Source organism: Triturus cristatus, chromosome 7 (genome assembly GCF_964204655.1).
Source record: "Triturus cristatus chromosome 7, aTriCri1.1, whole genome shotgun sequence".
Taxonomy (NCBI): Eukaryota; Metazoa; Chordata; class Amphibia; order Caudata; family Salamandridae; genus Triturus; species Triturus cristatus.
The window spans coordinates 774,053,115-774,075,183 of record NC_140590.1 but is presented as its reverse complement, the minus strand read 5'-3'; positions in this window follow the sequence as shown (position 1 = coordinate 774,075,183).

Here is a 22,069-nt window from a genome sequence, read left to right as displayed (position 1 = left end):
TCTTCTGCTTGCTCAGATACCTCTTGTTCATGTTCGTCTTGCAGGGCCTGCACAGTCGAGGACTGCGATGACTGAGTGAATGAGTAATGAGGTACATGCTGGCCTGTATTTGTGGTGAAAGGGGAATGTTTGGAAGGAAAACAGCCAGACGAAAGTGTCAAAGCATACGTGTTTGCTGAGTGATTGAGTGAGTGTCACCTGGCTCTTTGAATGGACATGTGAGAGAGGAACATGCAGCTCCATTGTCCTCAGATGAGAGAGGAAGCACAGATGAATATTTTCCTCAAATAAAAACAATTACACCACCACGAAGCTGACAAGAGCGATATGCTGCTTTGCAGGTGTAAGGATTTGCCATGTTTGGTGCATAAATATGCATGGTTAGCGAGGTTTTTCTCAGAACGTCAGCAGCGCACCCTTTAGTTTTATCCTTAGGCCAAAAATATCAGGCACTCCTTTGGGATAAGAGGCCAAGAAATCCTTTGGGAAGCTTGCTCCAGTCATCTGAAGGAAAGAAATACACTGGGGAAAAGTTACAGAGGGAGCCAGGCTGCACAACATTTGGTCATGGTTCGATAGAAATCTTTAGCAAGGACTTTTGACCACCCCTCGCTGTGGGACCTGGATGCCCATACCTCTTGTTCATGTTCGTCTTGCAGGGCCTGCAGAGTCGAGGACTGCGATGACTGAGTGAATGAGTAATGAGGTACATGCTGGCCTGTATTTGTGGTGAAAGGGGAATGTTTGGAAGGAAAACAGCCAGACGAAAGTGTCAAAGCATACGTGTTTGCTGAGTGATTGAGTGAGTGTCACCTGGCTCTTTGAATGGACATGTGAGAGAGGAACATGCAGCTCCATTGTCCTCAGATGAGAGAGGAAGCACAGATGAATATTTTCCTCAAATAAAAACAATTACACCACCACGAAGCTGACAAGAGCGATATGCTGCTTTGCAGGTGTAAGGATTTGCCATGTTTGGTGCATAAATATGCATGGTTAGCGAGGTTTTTCTCAGAACGTCAGCAGCGCACCCTTTAGTATTATCCTTAGGCCAGAAATATCAGGCACTCCTTTGGGGTATGAGGCCAAGAAATCCTTTGGGAAGCTTGCTCCAGTCATCTGAAGGATAGAAAAACACTGGGGAAAAGTTACAGAGGGAGCCAGGCTGCACAACATTTGGTCATGGTTCGATAGAAATCTTTAGCAAGGACTTTTGACCACCCCTCGCTGTGGGACCTGGATGCCCATACCTCTGTGGCTCTGACACCTTTTTTGACCTCTGGATAGCACCGTCTCATTACCCCTCAAACATTCCCTCTGAGTACCCCAGCTTTGGTAGTGCACCAACACGTTTCAATCCCTTGAGTGACTACAGACACCCTTCCTATGTGCTCTCCATTTACATTCCGTCAGTAACCCAGGTGCTTCTGTCACTGTTCAGTCTCAAGTGGCCGGTTGGATGCACATTGCTCGGATGTACAGGCACTTACCACTCTGTACAGCCCTCTCAGCACACACAGACCACACTTCTTTAAATCATAAATACATGTTCTGACTAACAGTAATGCTGTGCCTTCCCTCTGTAGATCATACCCAACGTAAGAAGGACAAATAAATTGAAGAGCGTACCAAACTCTCAACAGACACTGCCAGAACATGTGCTGCTGCCTTTTTGCATGCCATGATTATTCTCTATGACCCATCCAACTACTTTCCACATGTACCCTTTCCCTGCCTCATTCATCTGCTCCAATGCCCCTATTTATTTAACAAATGTTAGTGCTCTCAGATATCATAGCGGGAATCTCTATACCATCTCTTGCCAATAGAAATATCCCAAGGGTCCCTATAACATGTCGCACGGAGGGAAGGGGAGGCAGACAAATCTTGGTGAGCACCACCTGCAAAAATTCCACGACATGCTCCTTGTTGTACCTTTCAATACAATAACTGCAGTTGGATTGTATGGTGCCCCCCCTTGGGGTTGGTAATGGAACTGTCACATACCTGTTTGCCCCAAATCCCCCCTGTTGCCCCTATCCTTTCGGGGTGCATCCCATAAAGGAGGAGGGGAGCAATAAAAAGTAAGGGTAGCCTCCCAAAAATTGCCCAGAAGTCATGTCATTCTGTGCACCCCATCGCCCTTCATAATGCACTCCCAACCCCCTTTTAAAAGTGCTCCCCCAAATTTGACAGCACCCCCCCAAAATCAGAGAGAGTAGAGGGGTGCAGTAAAAAACACATTTTGGGGCTCCTCACTATATGTCATTAATCTCTAACCCCCACCCACTACATCTGTTCCCCTTCTTTTACCTGTCACTGACCCCACCCCTTGCACTAGCCACACCCATGTTACCAACCACTCTGCAACTCACCTGTCACTGACCCTGCCCCTTGCACTAGCCACACCCATTTAACTTACCAACCACTCTGCAATTCACCTGTCACTGACCCCACCCCTTGCACTAGCCACACCCATTTAACTTACCAACCACTCTGCAATTCACCTGTCACTGACCCCGCCCCTTGCACTAGCCACACCCATTTAACTTACCAACCACTCTGCAATTCACCTGTCACTGACCCCGACCCTTGCACTAGCCACACCCATGTTACTTACCAACCACTCTGCAACTCACCTGTCACTGACCCCGCCCTTTGCACTAGCCACACCCATGTTACTTACCAACCACTCTGCAACTCACCTGTCACTGACCCCACCCTTTGCACTAGCCACACCCATTTAACTTACCAACCACTCTGCAATTCACCTGTCACTGATCCCCGCCCCTTGCACTAGCCACACCCATGTTACTTACGAACCACTCTGCAACTCACCTGTCACTGACCCCGCCCCTTGCACTAGCCACACCCATGTTACTTACCAACCACTCTGCAAATCACCTGTCACTGACCCCACTCTTTGCACTAGCCACACCCAAGTTACTTACCAACCACTCTGCAATTCACCTGTCACTGACCCCACCCTTTGCACTAGCCACACCCATGTTACTTACCAACCACTCTGCAACTCACCTGTCACTGACCCCGCCCTTTGCACTAGCCACACCCATTTAACTTACCAACCACTCTGCAACTCACCTGTCACTGACCCCGCCCTTTGCACTAGCCACACCCATTTAACTTACCAACCACTCTGCAATTCACCTGTCACTGATCCCCCGCCCCTTGCACTAGCCACACCCAAGTTACTTACCAACCACTCTGCAATTCACCTGTCACTGATCCCCCGCCCCTTGCACTAGCCACACCCAAGTTACTTACCAACCACTCTGCAATTCACCATCTGGCAGGCATGACTCCACTCTCACACCACACTTACTTACCAATTGGCCACATAGACCCATCTGGAACTTACCTCTGCTGCACCACAGTCACCTCGTGCCGATCCCGGGACTTGAACCCTGGTCACCTGGATGGAAGGCAGGAACTTACCCCCTGGACCACACTGGTTTCCATGTCAGTACCCTATCAAATCGTCCCCATAACATGGTCTTCCGTTTCATGTGCAATGGAAGCCACAAGCACTGACACCAGGTGCTGTATGTTGGTCATAGATACTACTGCAGTGGTTCACACCACCAAGGAGCTGTAGCTCAACGGTAAGTCTCGTGCCTCTGGTGTCAGAGGTTCTCCCAAGACCAGGGTACAAGTCCTGCCAATGCGGTCTAAGGGACATGAGAGGGTACATTTTCAATCTCTGGTTTAATTTTCATTTGCTAATTTTTTATTCACTTGGAAAAACAGAGGAGAAAAGTGCCACTCTTTTGGCACGTGCGCCCAAAAATTATACATCTTTTCCTGAGGAGTCTGACCTTCCACAAACCTCCCTTTTTCTCAAGTAGGTGCAATAGGGACCATGCCTTATCTTCCCTTATAAATGTGTTTATTCTTAGTCCTTTAAATTCGGCGTACTTTAGAGCACAAATGTTGCCTCAGGTGTATATATGAGCACAAGAATGCAAGGAGGGTGTTATACTGATAGTAAAATAGGTTGGATGGTGGTGATTTTTCGTTTTGGTGAGAGCCGATCCCTCCAATCAGGTCTTTGATGCATGTGATGTTGGCTAGGATAAAGGTGAAGTAGGAGCTCTGGCTAATGAAATGAAGGGGAGATTTTGAGGCAAGTGAAACTCCCTTTATTAGGTGCAATAGGAAGCTAGAAAAATTGTTTTTCTCAAGAGGCAGAGAAGAGCAGTTAGACCTTTGCTTCAGGAAGTCTTAATCATGCCTACTGAAGCAAGTGAAGAGATTGTGGTGACACAGCACAGTACAGTACGGCGCTGGGCTGGGCTGGGCTGGCCTGGCACTGGGGCTTTAAGCAGCCCCTTTCTTCCATCCTTCCTTTGAAGGAAGCCTACGAGCCCTCGAACGCACTCGAACGCCCAGGTTCTGTATGGAGGATGACTGCAGGCAAATTGGGACCCTGCTACATTAGGGTGACGTCCCCATCTGCGGCTTTCGAGTGGCAAAATCCTTAGCCTGAGATAGGTAGGCTGCTTTTGAATTTGGCTGAAGACCATTTGTTGGAGGCTGTATCATAGCGCAAGCCGGCGACTTTCTCAGAAGAAAGTAAGCATGGGAGGACATTATTTGCATAGGACAGCCCTCTTCTAAGTCCCATCATTCTGTTGCAGTTGCCATGTAGCGTTACTAGAGGGCAGCATTACGAACATAAGAGCACACCAAGGCTTTTCTTCTGCTTGCTCAGATACCTCTTGTTCATGTTCGTCTTGCAGGGCCTGCAGAGTCGAGGACTGCGATGACTGAGTGAATGAGTAATGAGGTACATGCTGGCCTGTATTTGTGGTGAAAGGGGAATGTTTGGAAGGAAAACAGCCAGACGAAAGTGTCAAAGCATACGTGTTTGCTGAGTGATTGAGTGAGTGTCACCTGGCTCTTTGAATGGACATGAGAGAGAGGAACATGCAGCTCCATTGTCCTCAGATGAGAGAGGAAGCACAGATGAATATTTTCCTCAAATAAAAACAATTACACCACCACGAAGCTGACAAGAGCGATATGCTGCTTTGCAGGTGTAAGGATTTGCCATGTTTGGTGCATAAATATGCATGGTTAGCGAGGTTTTTCTCAGAACGTCAGCAGCGCACCCTTTAGTTTTATCCTTAGGCCAAAAATATCAGGCACTCCTTTGGGATAAGAGGCCAAGAAATCCTTTGGGAAGCTTGCTCCAGTCATCTGAAGGAAAGAAATACACTGGGGAAAAGTTACAGAGGGAGCCAGGCTGCACAACATTTGGTCATGGTTCGATAGAAATCTTTAGCAAGGACTTTTGACCACCCCTCGCTGTGGGACCTGGATGCCCATACCTCTTGTTCATGTTCGTCTTGCAGGGCCTGCAGAGTCGAGGACTGCGATGACTGAGTGAATGAGTAATGAGGTACATGCTGGCCTGTATTTGTGGTGAAAGGGGAATGTTTGGAAGGAAAACAGCCAGACGAAAGTGTCAAAGCATACGTGTTTGCTGAGTGATTGAGTGAGTGTCACCTGGCTCATTGAATGGACATGTGAGAGAGGAACATGCAGCTCCATTGTCCTCAGATGAGAGAGGAAGCACAGATGAATATTTTCCTCAAATAAAAACAATTACACCACCACGAAGCTGACAAGAGCGATATGCTGCTTTGCAGGTGTAAGGATTTGCCATGTTTGGTGCATAAATATGCATGGTTAGCGAGGTTTTTCTCAGAACGTCAGCAGCGCACCCTTTAGTATTATCCTTAGGCCAGAAATATCAGGCACTCCTTTGGGGTAAGAGGCCAAGAAATCCTTTGGGAAGCTTGCTCCAGTCATCTGAAGGATAGAAATACACTGGGGAAAAGTTACAGAGGGAGCCAGGCTGCACAACATTTAGTCATGGTTCGATAGAAATCTTTAGCAAGGACTTTTGACCACCCCTCGCTGTGGGACCTGGATGCCCATACCTCTTGTTCATGTTCGTCGTGCAGGGCCTGCAGAGTCGAGGACTGCGATGACTGAGTGAATGAGTAATGAGGTACATGCTGGCCTGTATTTGTGGTGAAAGGGGAATGTTTGGAAGGAAAACAGCCAGACGAAAGTGTCAAAGCATACGTGTTTGCTGAGTGATTGAGTGAGTGTCACCTGGCTCTTTGAATGGACATGTGAGAGAAAAACATGCAGCTCCATTGTCCTCAGATGAGAGAGGAAGCACAGATGAATATTTTCCTCAAATAAAAACACTTACACCACCACGAAGCTGACAAGAGCGATATGCTGCTTTGCAGGTGTAAGGATTTGCCATGTTTGGTGCATAAATATGCATGGTTAGCGAGGTTTTTCTCAGAACGTCAGCAGCGCACCCTTTAGTATTATCCTTAGGCCAGAAATATCAGGCACTCCTTTGGGGTATGAGGCCAAGAAATCCTTTGGGAAGCTTGCTCCAGTCATCTGAAGGATAGAAAAACACTGGGGAAAAGTTACAGAGGGAGCCAGGCTGCACAACATTTGGTCATGGTTCGATAGAAATCTTTAGCAAGGACTTTTGACCACCCCTCGCTGTGGGACCTGGATGCCCATACCTCTGTGGCTCTGACACCTTTTTTGACCTCTGGATAGCACCGTCTCATTACCCCTCAAACATTCCCTCTGAGTACCCCAGCTTTGGTAGTGCACCAACACGTTTCAATCCCTTGAGTGACTACAGACACCCTTCCTATGTGCTCTCCATTTACATTCCGTCAGTAACCCAGGTGCTTCTGTCACTGTTCAGTCTCAAGTGGCCGGTTGGATGCACATTGCTCGGATGTACAGGCACTTACCACTCTGTACAGCCCTCTCAGCACACACAGACCACACTTCTTTAAATCATAAATACATGTTCTGACTAACAGTAATGCTGTGCCTTCCCTCTGTAGATCATACCCAACGTAAGAAGGACAAATAAATTGAAGAGCGTACCAAACTCTCAACAGACACTGCCAGAACATGTGCTGCTGCCTATTTGCATGCCATGATTATTCTCTATGACCCATCCAACTACTTTCCACATGTACCCTTTCCCTGCCTCATTCATCTGCTCCAATGCCCCTATTTATTTAACAAATGTTAGTGCTCTCAGATATCATAGCGGGAATCTCTATACCATCTCTTGCCAATAGAAATATCCCAAGGGTCCCTATAACATGTCGCACGGAGGGAAGGGGAGGCAGAAAAATCTTGGTGAGCACCACCTGCAAAAATTCCACGACATGCTCCTTGTTGTACCTTTCAATACAATAACTGCAGTTGGATTGTATGGTGCCCCCCCTTGGGGTTGGTAATGGAACTGTCACATACCTGTTTGCCCCAAATCCCCCCTGTTGCCCCTATCCTTTCGGGGTGCATCCCATAAAGGAGGAGGGGAGCAATAAAAAGTAAGGGTAGCCTCCCAAAAATTGCCCAGAAGTCATGTCATTCTGTGCACCCCATCGCCCTTCATAATGCACTCCCAACCCCCTTTTAAAAGTGCTCCCCCAAATTTGACAGCACCCCCCCAAAATCAGAGAGAGTAGAGGGGTGCAGTAAAAAACACATTTTGGGGCTCCTCACTATATGTCATTAATCTCTAACCCCCACCCACTACATCTGTTCCCCTTCTTTTACCTGTCACTGACCCCACCCCTTGCACTAGCCACACCCATTTAACTTACCAACCACTCTGCAATTCACCTGTCACTGACCCCACCCCTTGCACTAGCCACACCCATTTAACTTACCAACCACTCTGCAATTCACCTGTCACTGACCCCGCCCCTTGCACTAGCCACACCCATGTTACTTACCAACCACTCTGCAACTCACCTGTCACTGACCCTGCCCTTTGCACTAGCCACACCCATGTTACTTACCAACCACTCTGCAACTCACCTGTCACTGACCCCACCCTTTGCACTAGCCACACCCATTTAACTTACCAACCACTCTGCAATTCACCTGTCACTGATCCCCCGCCCCTTGCACTAGCCACACCCATGTTACTTACCAACCACTCTGCAACTCACCTGTCACTGACCCCGCCCCTTGCACTAGCCACACCCATTTAACTTACCAACCACTCTGCAATTCACCTGTCACTGACCCCGCCCTTTGCACTAGCCACACCCATGTTACTTACCAACCACTCCGCAATTCACCTGTCACTGACCCCGCCCTTTGCACTAGCCACACCTATTTAACTTACCAACCACTCTGCAATTCACCTGTCACTGACCCCGCCCCTTGCACTAGCCACACCCAAGTTACTTACCAACCACTCTGCAATTCACCTGTCACTGACCCCGACCCTTGCACTAGCCACACCCATGTTACTTACCAACCACTCTGCAACTCACCTGTCTCTGACCCCGCCCTTTGCACTAGCCACACCCATTTAACTTACCAACCACTCTGCAACTCACCTGTCACTGACCCCGCCCTTTGCACTAGCCACACCCATTTAACTTACCAACCACTCTGCAATTCACCTGTCACTGATCCCCCGCCCCTTGCACTAGCCACACCCAAGTTACTTACCAACCACTCTGGAATTCACCTGTCACTGACCCCGACCCTTACACTAGCCACACCCAAGTTACTTACCAACCACTCTGCAATTCACCATCTGGCAGGCATGACTCCACTCTCACACCACACTTACTTACCAATTGGCCACATAGACCCATCTGGAACTTACCTCTGCTGCACCACAGTCACCTCGTGCCGATCCCGGGACTTGAACCCTGGTCACCTGGATGGAAGGCAGGAACTTACCCCCTGGACCACACTGGTTTCCATGTCAGTACCCTATCAAATCGTCCCCATAACATGGTCTTCCGTTTCATGTGCAATGGAAGCCACAAGCACTGACACCAGGTGCTGTATGTTGGTCATAGATACTACTGCAGTGGTTCACACCACCAAGGAGCTGTAGCTCAACGGTAAGTCTCGTGCCTCTGGTGTCAGAGGTTCTCCCAAGACCAGGGTTCAAGTCCTGCCAATGCGGTCTAAGGGACATGAGAGGGTACATTTTCTTTTTTTTTTTTTTTTTTTGTTTTTTTTGAAAAAGTTTTTATTGAACAATAATTCGGTTACAAGTATGGGCCTACAACCACCCGGGCCGGCCGCTAGGTACATAAGGAAATATACACATATCAAGGCTGCAGTCCGTTCCCAGGGCACTGCCCCGCAGTGGCTCAAGATAGTTCTCGAAGAACAGCAAGTGTCAGTCCAACAAGAACAGAAACAAAAGGAAAAACAATAAAAACAAAAGGCGAGTTACGAGGGATACCAGTGCGGTTCAGGCTCCCCCCGGGAAACTCCAGTCAGAACATTTGAGCAATCCGCTAAAGAGAGGAGTACCGGGAGGCCGGGGACGGAGGGGGGGGGGAAGGGGGTCAAGGGAGATGAACGTCCATATGTAGTTGTTACAAAAAGCGCCAGGAGCCGTCAAGGGTCAGGGGGACATGGCGATATCAGTGTCTACCAGGGGGGGCGTACAGATGCCTCCGCGATACGCATTCCATTGACCCCAAATTCTACCCCATGCCCCCGGCTTGCCACGGGCCACATACACTGTCTTCTCCCGAAACATACACCAGTCCATATTCTCCTTCCATACTGACACGGTGGGCGGCCGTTGAGCGCCCCAAAGTTGCGCTATATCCCTCTTGGCAATCATGTTCCCTAGGGCCGCCCACCGAGTCTGAGCCGCGTTGTAGTCATTGGGCTCCCACACATTCAGGACACAGCGACGCACCTCCGGCAGCAGCACAACCCCGGTGACCTGTCCCATAACCGTGTGGACCCGGCGCCAGTAGTCCGCCACCTCGCGGCACTCCCAAAGGATATGAAGAAAGGTGGCGTTGAGCCCGCAGCCTCGTTTACAGAGCCCGTCGTCGGAAAATCCCATCGCGACCAAGCGCGGACCCGTAACATACACCCGGTGGAGAATCTTGAGCTGTACCAACCGGAGACGAGCCGGAATGGCAACCTCCTTGGGGGACGACAGTGCAGACTGCCAGTCTTCGTCGTCCAATTCGACCCCATCCCCAGTCCAAGCCTCCCGAAGGCGCACCAGGAGATCCGCCCGGTGATTAATCAATTTTTTATAAATTAAAGAAATAGTACTATCAGGGACATGTCCGTCAAGTACGCGGTCCTCGAGGGGCGAGGAAACAGGGATCTTGGTCCCCTCCCCGAAGACCGAGAGCAGGGCGTGTCGAACCTGGGCGTAGCGGAAGAACTCCCTGTCGGTCAACTCGTATTCGGCCTGGAGCACCGCGAAAGTCTTGACCGCGCCCTTGTGCCACAGGTCTCCCACTTTGCTAATACCAATCGTGTCCCACTGGTCAAACCCCTTGGTGGTCCACAAGCTGCCCAGGCGGTCGGAGGCAAACAAGGGAGTAGCACATGTCATTCGCTCACTCCAGCCCATGGCCGCAGTGGCAGCCCTCCAGGTCCGCACAGCAATCTTAGTAGGACCCGTAAGGGTCCGGTCAGCCAGGCGGGAATAAAGTGCCCTGTTGTAGTTCCCGCCGGGAAGCAGGAACTTGTCCATCTCATACGCCGGATTCAAGCCGGGCGCATACGTGGCGTGGTTAATGGCAGATAGCTGCGAGGCCCAATAGTACCTGCGAATGTCAGGAAGCGCGATGCCCCCGTCATACCAGGGGAGAGTGAGCTTGGCAAGAGCAATACGCGCCCGGCCGTTCCACACCAGTCTCCTCTGCAGGCTCTCCACCTCCCGAAAGTAGGCCACTGGGATAACGTCGAAGGAGTTCTGGAGTGCATAGAGGAACCTGGGAAGGGACATCATTTTAAACAGCGCGGCCCGACCCAGCGGGGACAGGGGCAGCCTGCACCACCGGGCCGTGTCTTCACGCAGTCGCCGAAGTGGACGCAGAAGATTCTGCTCGTAGCGAGCCACCGGGTCCAGCGAAACGTATATCCCCAGGTACTTAAAGCCGCTCAGAGATATTTGAATCGGGAGCCGAGGCGGCAGGAGAGGAGGACCACCAGCGATGGGATAAACGCAGGATTTAGACCAATTGATCGTGAGACCCGAATTGTTCCCAAAGGAGGTCAGAACGTCAAAGAGGACGTTGAGTGACTGCCGCGGTGAGGTGAGATACAGGAGAATGTCGTCCGCATACAGCGAGACCCGATCTTCAAAGCCCGGGCCCCACCGGATCCCTCTAAGCGAGGGCTCCCAACGGAGCCAGGCAGCGAGTGGCTCCAGGGCGAGAGCAAAAAGCAACGGGGACAACGGGCACCCCTGCCTCGTGCCCCTGCCGAGGGCAAAGGGCCGAGAGACCCGCCCATTCACCACCACTTGAGCCATGGGTCCCGTGTAAAGGAGCCTCACCCAGCCAATAAATCCCTCTCCAAAGCCGAATTTATCCAAGACGGCCCAGAGGAATGGCCACTCAATAGTGTCAAATGCCATCGTGGCATCCAAAGAAACCAGCACGGCCGGTTCGGTGAGGAGCTCCGCCCTGGCGAGGACCCCGTGCAGACGCCGCAAGTTAAGAGCGGTGTTGCGGTGCGGGATAAAGCCGCATTGGTCCGGATGAATAAGGTCGCACACGACACTCAACAATCGATTGGCCAGGACTTTCGCCAGGATTTTAGGCTCCGCATTGAGCAGTGAAATAGGCCGGTAAGAGGTACAGCGGTCACGCGGCTTGCCCTCCTTGGGGAGAACGACTATAGTGGCCAAGCGCTGGTCGGCCGGGAGGGAACCCGCCGCAAGAGAGTCGCGGAACATGCGGCTGAGGAAGGGCGCAAGCTTATCAGGACGCAATTTGTATAGTTCAATGGGCAGACCATTAGGACCCATAGCCTTGCCCGAGCGAAGGGAACGAATCGCGGTCGCTATTTCATCCGACGATAAGGGGGCGTCCAGCCGCTCCCGGTCCTCAACGGACAGGCCGGGCAGAGCAATATCTCTCAGTAGGAGGCGAGAGTCATCCTCGTCCCTGTCAGTCACCGGGGAGTACACCGCCCGGAGGTGGTCAGCGAAGCATTCCACAATCTCATCCGGCTCAGTCACACACACACCATCCGCAGCACGCAACTCGGGGACCACACGATTCACTCTCTCCTTTTTGTCCAGCCATGCAATCAACTTTCCCGCCTTGTCCCCCGCGTCATACAATCGGCCCTGCTGCTCCCTATACATAGTTTTGGCCGCGTCAGTGACCAGGGACCTATATTCGAACTGTTTCAGGCTAAGGGCATGTAGCCCGTCCGGAGTAACATTCGCCTCCAAGGCCGACTCCAGCCCGAGATGTCAGTCTCCAGCTTCACCACCGCCTCGCTCCTAACCTTCTTGGCCACCACTATCTGGGCGAGGGCGTGTCCACGTATAACAGTTTTAAAGGCTTCCCAAAGGGACAACGCAGACGACACCGACCCCTCGTTTTCACTGAAGTATTGGTCCATGGCCTTAACCAGGCTGTCACGAATCACAGGGTCCCGCAGGTACCAGGGGTTAATGGGAGCTATCCGCCCTGCGGACCGCGACCCGGTGTCAAAGACAAGCCACAGCGGAGAATGGTCGGAGATACCACGCGCCAGGTGTCTGACCTCTCGAATCCGACCAGTCTGCGCCGCGGGCATAAGGAAGTAGTCTAACCTGGAGAGACTCCCATGCGCCCCCGAATGAAAGGTGAACTGGCACTGGGTCGGATGCATTAGTCTCCAACTATCCACCAAGCCGAAGGTCTCCAACATCCCACCCAGCCATGACTGGGCAGCGGGGAGGGTCCTCGGTGGGTGACGATCCAGTTCACCCGAAACCACAGAATTAAAGTCCCCGCCCATGAGCAGGAGGCCGTCCGGGAGGTCAAGCAGCATTCGACCCAAATCAGTAAAGGTGGAGTTCTGGAGGCCCGGGGGGACGTAGACTGAAACCAGGGTAAGGGGCTGCCCCTCCCACCTCCCAATCAGACACACATAGCGCCCTCTGTCATCCGAGACTATCCTCGTGATCTCCACCGGAAGGGAGGCTCGCAGGAGAATGCCCACCCCCCTGGAGCCAGTTGTAAAACCAGAATGGGCTACGAGGCGGTATCCCCCCCTGTTCATCGCATGGCAGACATTGCCGACCAAATGCGTCTCCTGGAGAAACACCACATCAGGAGTCAAACGACGCAAATATTGCAGTACAACACCCCGCTTAATGCGGTCCCCCAACCCATTGACGTTCCACGACATAAGCCTCAACCCGTCTCCCCCCATCCCCTCCAATGGATCAAGAGGCCCCCAGCCCGCAGCACCGCTCCCAAATATGGATAAAAATCAATACCTCGCCCTGTAAACAAAAAACACACAACTAAACAACCCCTCTTCCCCCCCAACCCCACCCCAAGTCCAACGCCCCCCACCCTGCACCCCTGCGGGCCAAAGACCCCCCCCAACTTGCAGTGTGCCTGTCGCCCCACTAACCCCATTCTACAAAAAGACCCCGGAGGAGGAAAGGGACCCGAACCCGCCCGCACCCCTCACGGGTCCTGGTAAAACACAGTATGCAAAAGAAGTAAGACCCAACTGTACAGTGCAAAACCGCAAAAGCAAGGACCAAAGGTCAGTCTAAGGGGACCCGTCACCTGCGGTGCCCCCAGAGGGCCCGGGCCGGCCACCCCCGTCCGGCAGCGAGTCCAGCCAGTCACTTGCGGCCACAGGAGTGTCAAAAAAGGCTGTCCGCTCTCCATGCTCCACTCGAAGTTTCGCCGGGTAGAGCATCGAATACTTCAGGCCTAGCTCGCGGAGACGGCGCTTCACCCCCTGGAATCCCATCCGCTGTTTCTGGACCAGTTGCGTGAAGTCCGGGTAAAAGTTGATGGTCGAGTTCTCGTAGCGGACCGGGCCACGGGTCCGTGAAGCCTGCAGAATAGCATCGCGGTCCCTGTAGTGGAACAGTTTAGCCACGATAGGCCTCGGGAGGGCCCCCGGCCGCGGCCGGCCGCCCGGAACTCGATGGGCCCGCTCCACAGCGAAGAATTTGCTTAGGCCAACCGGGGACAACTGTTGCAGGATAAGTTCCTCGACCACGAGGTCCACCGGGCGGCTGTCGGAGGACTCCGGTACCCCAATGATGCGGATATTGTTGCGTCGGGCCCGTCCCTCGAAGTCCTCAAGCCGCCGGGCCATATGGTCGTTGACCACTCTAATGTCCCCAAGCGCGGCCCGCAGATCCGACACCTCCGCACCCAGGGTGGAGGTCCGTGTATCAAGGGCCTGGACCTTCTCGTTGGTTTTAGAGAGGTCGGCCCGAATCAGGGTGACGTCGATCGCGACAGTGTCGATCTTACGGGCCAGGGCCTCATATTGCGTCGCGATAGTTTCCCTGATGCCCTCGATGGCACCCATAATGTCCTGTAGGGAAGGTTCCGCAGCGACGGTCGTGCCTCCCCCCGCAGCATCCGGGGAAAGGCCAGCAGCGCCAGGGGACCCCCTGCCCTGGGTATAGCGGTCCATGTTGTTGCTCTGGACCGCTCCCCCGCGCAGTGAAGCCTTGGTCTTGCGCCCCTCCGGACCCCCTTTGCCCGCCATGTGAGCGCAGTCACTCAATGGGACCTCCGATCAAGGGGTGCGCGGGTGCCAGCGAAAGGACCACAAACTGTCGGTGTAGGGGTCGGAGGCGTCAGACCCGCCAGTAGCAGATGGAAGCAAACCTCGGGCAGAGGCCCAGGAGGCACCTCGCCACCTCGAGCACGCACGCCAGCTGATCTCCTGAAGGCCAAAACCGAAACCGAAAGTGCTGAATCGGTAACTGGCACCGCGCTGAGGCCGCTGTTGTTCAATTGCAGCCCGGCCCCACGGGTCACCTTCACCCCGGCCACCTCCGTCGGGTGGGTCCCAAAAGTTCCGGCGACGATAACTCAGGATTCCCAGGTCCGATTAGAGTTTTGAAAAGAGATATATAGTCAGCTGGTCTTCATCTCTCAGATTCCATACACCAAATCAGGATATTCTCAGGATTTATTCCGAGGAGCAGAAAGGGTCCGGGGAGCCCTGTGCTCACGCGACCATCTTGGATGCGCGCTAGGCTCCTCCGAGAGGGTACATTTTCAATCTGTGGTTTAATTTTCATTTGCTAATTTTTTATTCACTTGGAAAAACAGAGGAGAAAAGTGCCACTCTTTTGGCACGTGCGCCCAAAAATTATACATCTTTTCCTGAGGAGTCTGACCTTCCACAAACCTCCCTTTTTCTCAAGTAGGTGCAATAGGGACCATGCCTTATCTTCCCTTATAAATGTGTTTATTCTTAGTCCTTTAAATTCGGCGTACTTTAGAGCACAAATGTTGCCTCAGGTGTATATATGAGCACAAGAATGCAAGGAGGGTGTTATACTGATAGTAAAATAGGTTGGATGGTGGTGATTTTTCGTTTTGGTGAGAGCCGATCCCTCCAATCAGGTCTTTGATGCATGTGATGTTGGCTAGGATAAAGGTGAAGTAGGAGCTCTGGCTAATGAAATGAAGGGGAGATTTTGAGGCAAGTGAAACTCCCTTTATTAGGTGCAATAGGAAGCTAGAAAAATTGTTTTTCTCAAGAGGCAGAGAAGAGCAGTTAGACCTTTGCTTCAGGAAGTCTTAATCATGCCTACTGAAGCAAGTGAAGGGATTGTGCTGACACAGCACAGTACAGTACAGTACGGCGCTGGGCTGGGCTGGGCTGGCCTGGCACTGGGGCTTTAAGCAGCCCCTTTCTTCCTTCCTTCCTTTGAAGGAAGCCTACGAGCCCTCGAGCGCACTCGAACGCCCAGGTTCTGTATAGAGGATGACTGCAGGCAAATTGGGACCCTGCTACATTAGGGTGACGTCCCCATCTGCGGCCTTCGAGTGGCAAAATCCTTAGCCTGAGATAGGTAGGCAGCTTTTGAATTTGGCTGAAGACCATTTGTTGGAGGCTGTATCATAGCGCAAGCCGGCGACTTTCTCAGAAGAAAGTAAGCATGGGAGGACATTATTTGCATAGGACAGCCCTCTTCTAAGTCCCATCATTCTGTTGCAGTTGCCATGTAGCGTTACTAGAGGGCAGCATTACGAACATAAGAGCACACCAAGGCTTTTCTTCTGCTTGCTCAGATACCTCTTGTTCATGTTCGTCTTGCAGGGCCTGCAGAGTCGAGGACTGCGATGACTGAGTGAATGAGTAATGAGGTACATGCTGGCCTGTATTTGTGGTGAAAGGGGAATGTTTGGAAGGAAAACAGCCAGACGAAAGTGTCAAAGCATACGTGTTTGCTGAGTGATTGAGTGAGTGTCACCTGGCTCTTTGAATGGACATGTGAGAGAGGAACATGCAGCTCCATTGTCCTCAGATGAGAGAGGAAGCACAGATGAATATTTTCCTCAAATAAAAACAATTACACCACCACGAAGCTGACAAGAGCGATATGCTGCTTTGCAGGTGTAAGGATTTGCCATGTTTGGTGCATAAATATGCATGGTTAGCGAGGTTTTTCTCAGAACGTCAGCAGCGCACCCTTTAGTATTATCCTTAGGCCAGAAATATCAGGCACTCCTTTGGGGTAAGAGGCCAAGAAATCCTTTGGGAAGCTTGCTCCAGTCATCTGAAGGATAGAAATACACTGGGGAAAAGTTACAGAGGGAGCCAGGCTGCACAACATTTAGTCATGGTTCGATAGAAATCTTTAGCAAGGACTTTTGACCACCCCTCGCTGTGGGACCTGGATGCCCATACCTCTTGTTCATGTTCGTCGTGCAGGGCCTGCAGAGTCGAGGACTGCGATGACTGAGTGAATGAGTAATGAGGTACATGCTGGCCTGTATTTGTGGTGAAAGGGGAATGTTTGGAAGGAAAACAGCCAGACGAAAGTGTCAAAGCATACGTGTTTGCTGAGTGATTGAGTGAGTGTCACCTGGCTCTTTGAATGGACATGTGAGAGAAAAACATGCAGCTCCATTGTCCTCAGATGAGAGAGGAAGCACAGATGAATATTTTCCTCAAATAAAAACACTTACACCACCACGAAGCTGACAAGAGCGATATGCTGCTTTGCAGGTGTAAGGATTTGCCATGTTTGGTGCATAAATATGCATGGTTAGCGAGGTTTTTCTCAGAACGTCAGCAGCGCACCCTTTAGTATTATCCTTAGGCCAGAAATATCAGGCACTCCTTTGGGGTATGAGGCCAAGAAATCCTTTGGGAAGCTTGCTCCAGTCATCTGAAGGATAGAAAAACACTGGGGAAAAGTTACAGAGGGAGCCAGGCTGCACAACATTTGGTCATGGTTCGATAGAAATCTTTAGCAAGGACTTTTGACCACCCCTCGCTGTGGGACCTGGATGCCCATACCTCTGTGGCTCTGACACCTTTTTTGACCTCTGGATAGCACCGTCTCATTACCCCTCAAACATTCCCTCTGAGTACCCCAGCTTTGGTAGTGCACCAACACGTTTCAATCCCTTGAGTGACTACAGACACCCTTCCTATGTGCTCTCCATTTACATTCCGTCAGTAACCCAGGTGCTTCTGTCACTGTTCAGTCTCAAGTGGCCGGTTGGATGCACATTGCTCGGATGTACAGGCACTTACCACTCTGTACAGCCCTCTCAGCACACACAGACCACACTTCTTTAAATCATAAATACATGTTCTGACTAACAGTAATGCTGTGCCTTCCCTCTGTAGATCATACCCAACGTAAGAAGGACAAATAAATTGAAGAGCGTACCAAACTCTCAACAGACACTGCCAGAACATGTGCTGCTGCCTATTTGCATGCCATGATTATTCTCTATGACCCATCCAACTACTTTCCACATGTACCCTTTCCCTGCCTCATTCATCTGCTCCAATGCCCCTATTTATTTAACAAATGTTAGTGCTCTCAGATATCATAGCGGGAATCTCTATACCATCTCTTGCCAATAGAAACATCCCAAGGGTCCCTATAACATGCCGCACGGAGGGAAGGGGAGGCAGAAAAATCTTGTTGAGCACCACCTGCAAAAATTCCACGACATGCTCCTTGTTGTACCTTTCAATACAATAACTGCAGTTGGATTGTATGGTGCCCCCCCTTTGGGTTGGTAATGGAACTGTCACACACCTGTTTGCCCCAAATCCCCCCTGTTGCCCCTATCCTTTCAGGGTGCATCCCATAAAGGAGGAGTGGAGCAATAAAAAATATGGGTAGCCTCCCAAATATTGCCCAAAGTCATGTCATTCTGTGCACCCCATCGCCCTTCATAATGCACCCCCCCAAAATCAGAGAGTGTAGGGGGTGCAGTAAAAAACACATTTTGGGGCTCCTCACTATATGTCCCATCCAATGTATTCACCCTATCTGTGGGACTGGGAACCACTGCATGTGTGTCCACATTTGGCTCTACTCTGAGCCCTCCTCTCTCCCCTGACTTGCCTCCTTCTCATGCATGACACCCTTCTTCACCCCAGGACTCCAGCCTCCCTGGCTCTCCTCCTACACCTCTTCTCTATGTCATTAATCTCTAACCCCCACCCACTACACCCACCTCATCTGTTCCCCTTCCACTGACCCCGCCCCTTGCACTAGCCACACCCATGTTACTTACCAACCACTCTGCAATTCACCTGTCACTGACCCCGACCCTTGCACTAGCCACACCCATGTTACTTACCAACCACTCTGCAACTCACCTGTCACTGACCCCGCCCCTTGCACTAGCCACACCCATGTTACTTACCAACCACTCTGCAATTCACCTGTCACTGACCCCGCCCTTTGCACTAGCCACACCCATTTAACTTACCAACCACTCTGCAATACACCTGTCACTGACCCCGCCCCTTGCACTAGCCACACCCATGTTACTTACCAACCACTCTGCAATTCACCTGTCACTGACCCCGACCCTTGCACTAGCCACACCCATGTTACTTACCAACCACTCTGCAACTCACCTGTCACTGACCCCGCCCCTTGCACTAGCCACACCCATGTTACTTACCAACCACTCTGCAATTCACCTGTCACTGACCCCGCCCTTTGCACTAGCCACACCCATTTAACTTACCAACCACTCTGCAATACACCTGTCACTGACCCCGCCCCTTGCACTAGCCACACCCATGTTACTTACCAACCACTCTGCAATTCACCTGTCACTGACCCCGCCCCTTGCACTAGCCACACCCATGCACTAGCCACACCCATTTAACTTACCAACCACTCTGCAATTCACCTGTCACTGACCCCGACCCCGCCCCTTGCACTAGCTACACCCATGTTACTTACCAACCACTCTGCAATTCACCTGTCACTGACCCCGCCCCTTGCACTAGCCACCCCCATGTTACTTACCAACCACTTTGCAATTCACCACCTGGCAGGCATGACTCCACTCTCACACCACACACAGTTTATACTTACCAATTGGCCACATAGACCCATCTGGAACTTACCTCTGCTGCACCACAGTCACCTCGTGACGATCCCGGGACTTGAACCCTGGTCACCTGGATGGAAGGCAGGAACTTACCCCCTGGACCACACTGGTTTCCATGTCAGTACCCTATCAAATCGTCCCCATAACATGGTCTTCAGTTTCATGTGCAATGGAAGCCACAAGCACTGACACCAGGTGCTGTATGTTGGTCATAGTTACTACTGCAGTGGTTCCGACCTCAAAGGAGCTGTAGCTCAACGGTAAGTCTCGTGCCTCTGGTGTCACATGTTCTCCCAAGACCAGGGTTCAAGTCCTGCAAATGCGGTCCAAGTGACCTGAGAGGGTACATTTTCAATCTGTGGTTTAATTTTCATTTGCTAATTTTTTATTCACTTGGAAAAACAGAGGAGAAAAGTGCCACTCTTTTGGCACGTGCGCCCAAAAATTATACATCTTTTCCTGAGGAGTCTGACCTTCCACAAACCTCCCTTTTTCTCAAGTAGGTGCAATAGGGACAATGCCTTATCTTCCCTTATAAATGTGTTTATTCTTAGTCCTTTAAATTCGGCGTACTTTAGAGCACAAATGTTGCCTCAGGTGTATATATGAGCACAAGAATGCAAGGAGGGTGTTATACTGATAGTAAAATAGGTTGGATGGTGGTGATTTTTCGTTTTGGTGAGAGCCGATCCCTCCAATCAGGTCTTTGATGCATGTGATGTTGGCTAGGATAAAGGTGAAGTAGGAGCTCTGGCTAATGAAATGAAGGGGAGATTTTGAGGCAAGTGAAACTCCCTTTATTAGGTGCAATAGGAAGCTAGAAAAATTGTTTTTCTCAAGAGGCAGAGAAGAGCAGTTAGACCTTTGCTTCAGGAAGTCTTAATCATACCTACTGAAGCAAGTGAAGGGATTGTGGTGACACAGCACAGTACAGTACAGTACGGCACTGGGCTGGGCTGGGCTGGGCTGGGCTGGCACTGGGGCTTTAAGCAGCCCCTTCCTTCCTTCCTTCCTTTGAAGGAAGCCTACGAGCCCTCGATCGCACTCGAACGCCCAGGTTCTGTATGGAGGATGACTGCAGGCAAATTGGGACCCTGCTACATTAGGGTGACGTCCCCATCTGCGGCCTTCGAGTGGCAAAATCCTTAGCCTGAGATAGGTAGGCTGCTTTTGAATTTGGCTGAAGACCATTTGTTGGAGGCTGTATCATAGCGCAAGCCGGCGACTTTCTCAGAAGAAAGTAAGCATGGGAGGACATTATTTGCATAGGACAGCCCTCTTCTAAGTCCCATCATTCTGTTGCAGTTGCCATGTAGCGTTACTAGAGGGCAGCATTGCGAACATAAGAGCACACCAAGGCTTTTCTTCTGCTTGCTCAGATACCTCTTGTTCATGTTCGTCTTGCAGGGCCTGCAGAGTCGAGGACTGCGATGACTGAGTGAATGAGTAATGAGGTACATGCTGGCCTGTATTTGTGGTGAAAGGGGAATGTTTGGAAGGAAAACAGCCAGACGAAAGTGTCAAAGCATACGTGTTTGCTGAGTGATTGAGTGAGTGTCACCTGGCTCTTTGAATGGACATGTGAGAGAGGAACATGCAGCTCCATTGTCCTCAGATGAGAGAGGAAGCACAGATGAATATTTTCCTCAAATAAAAACAATTACACCACCACGAAGCTGACAAGAGCGATATGCTGCTTTGCAGGTGTAAGGATTTGCCATGTTTGGTGCATAAATATGCATGGTTAGCGAGGTTTTTCTCAGAACGTCAGCAGCGCACCCTTTAGTTTTATCCTTAGGCCAAAAATATCAGGCACTCCTTTGGGATAAGAGGCCAAGAAATCCTTTGGGAAGCTTGCTCCAGTCATCTGAAGGAAAGAAATACACTGGGGAAAAGTTACAGAGGGAGCCAGGCTGCACAACATTTGGTCATGGTTCGATAGAAATCTTTAGCAAGGACTTTTGACCACCCCTCGCTGTGGGACCTGGATGCCCATACCTCTTGTTCATGTTCGTCTTGCAGGGCCTGCAGAGTCGAGGACTGCGATGACTGAGTGAATGAGTAATGAGGTACATGCTGGCCTGTATTTGTGGTGAAAGGGGAATGTTTGGAAGGAAAACAGTCAGACGAAAGTGTCAAAGCATACGTGTTTGCTGAGTGATTGAGTGAGTGTCACCTGGCTCTTTGAATGGACATGTGAGAGAGGAACATGCAGCTCCATTGTCCTCAGATGAGAGAGGAAGCACAGATGAATATTTTCCTCAAATAAAAACAATTACACCACCACGAAGCTGACAAGAGCGATATGCTGCTTTGCAGGTGTAAGGATTTGCCATGTTTGGTGCATAAATATGCATGGTTAGCGAGGTTTTTCTCAGAACGTCAGCAGCGCACCCTTTAGTATTATCCTTAGGCCAGAAATATCAGGCACTCCTTTGGGGTATGAGGCCAAGAAATCCTTTGGGAAGCTTGCTCCAGTCATCTGAAGGATAGAAAAACACTGGGGAAAAGTTACAGAGGGAGCCAGGCTGCACAACATTTGGTCATGGTTCGATAGAAATCTTTAGCAAGGACTTTTGACCACCCCTCGCTGTGGGACCTGGATGCCCATACCTCTGTGGCTCTGACACCTTTTTTGACCTCTG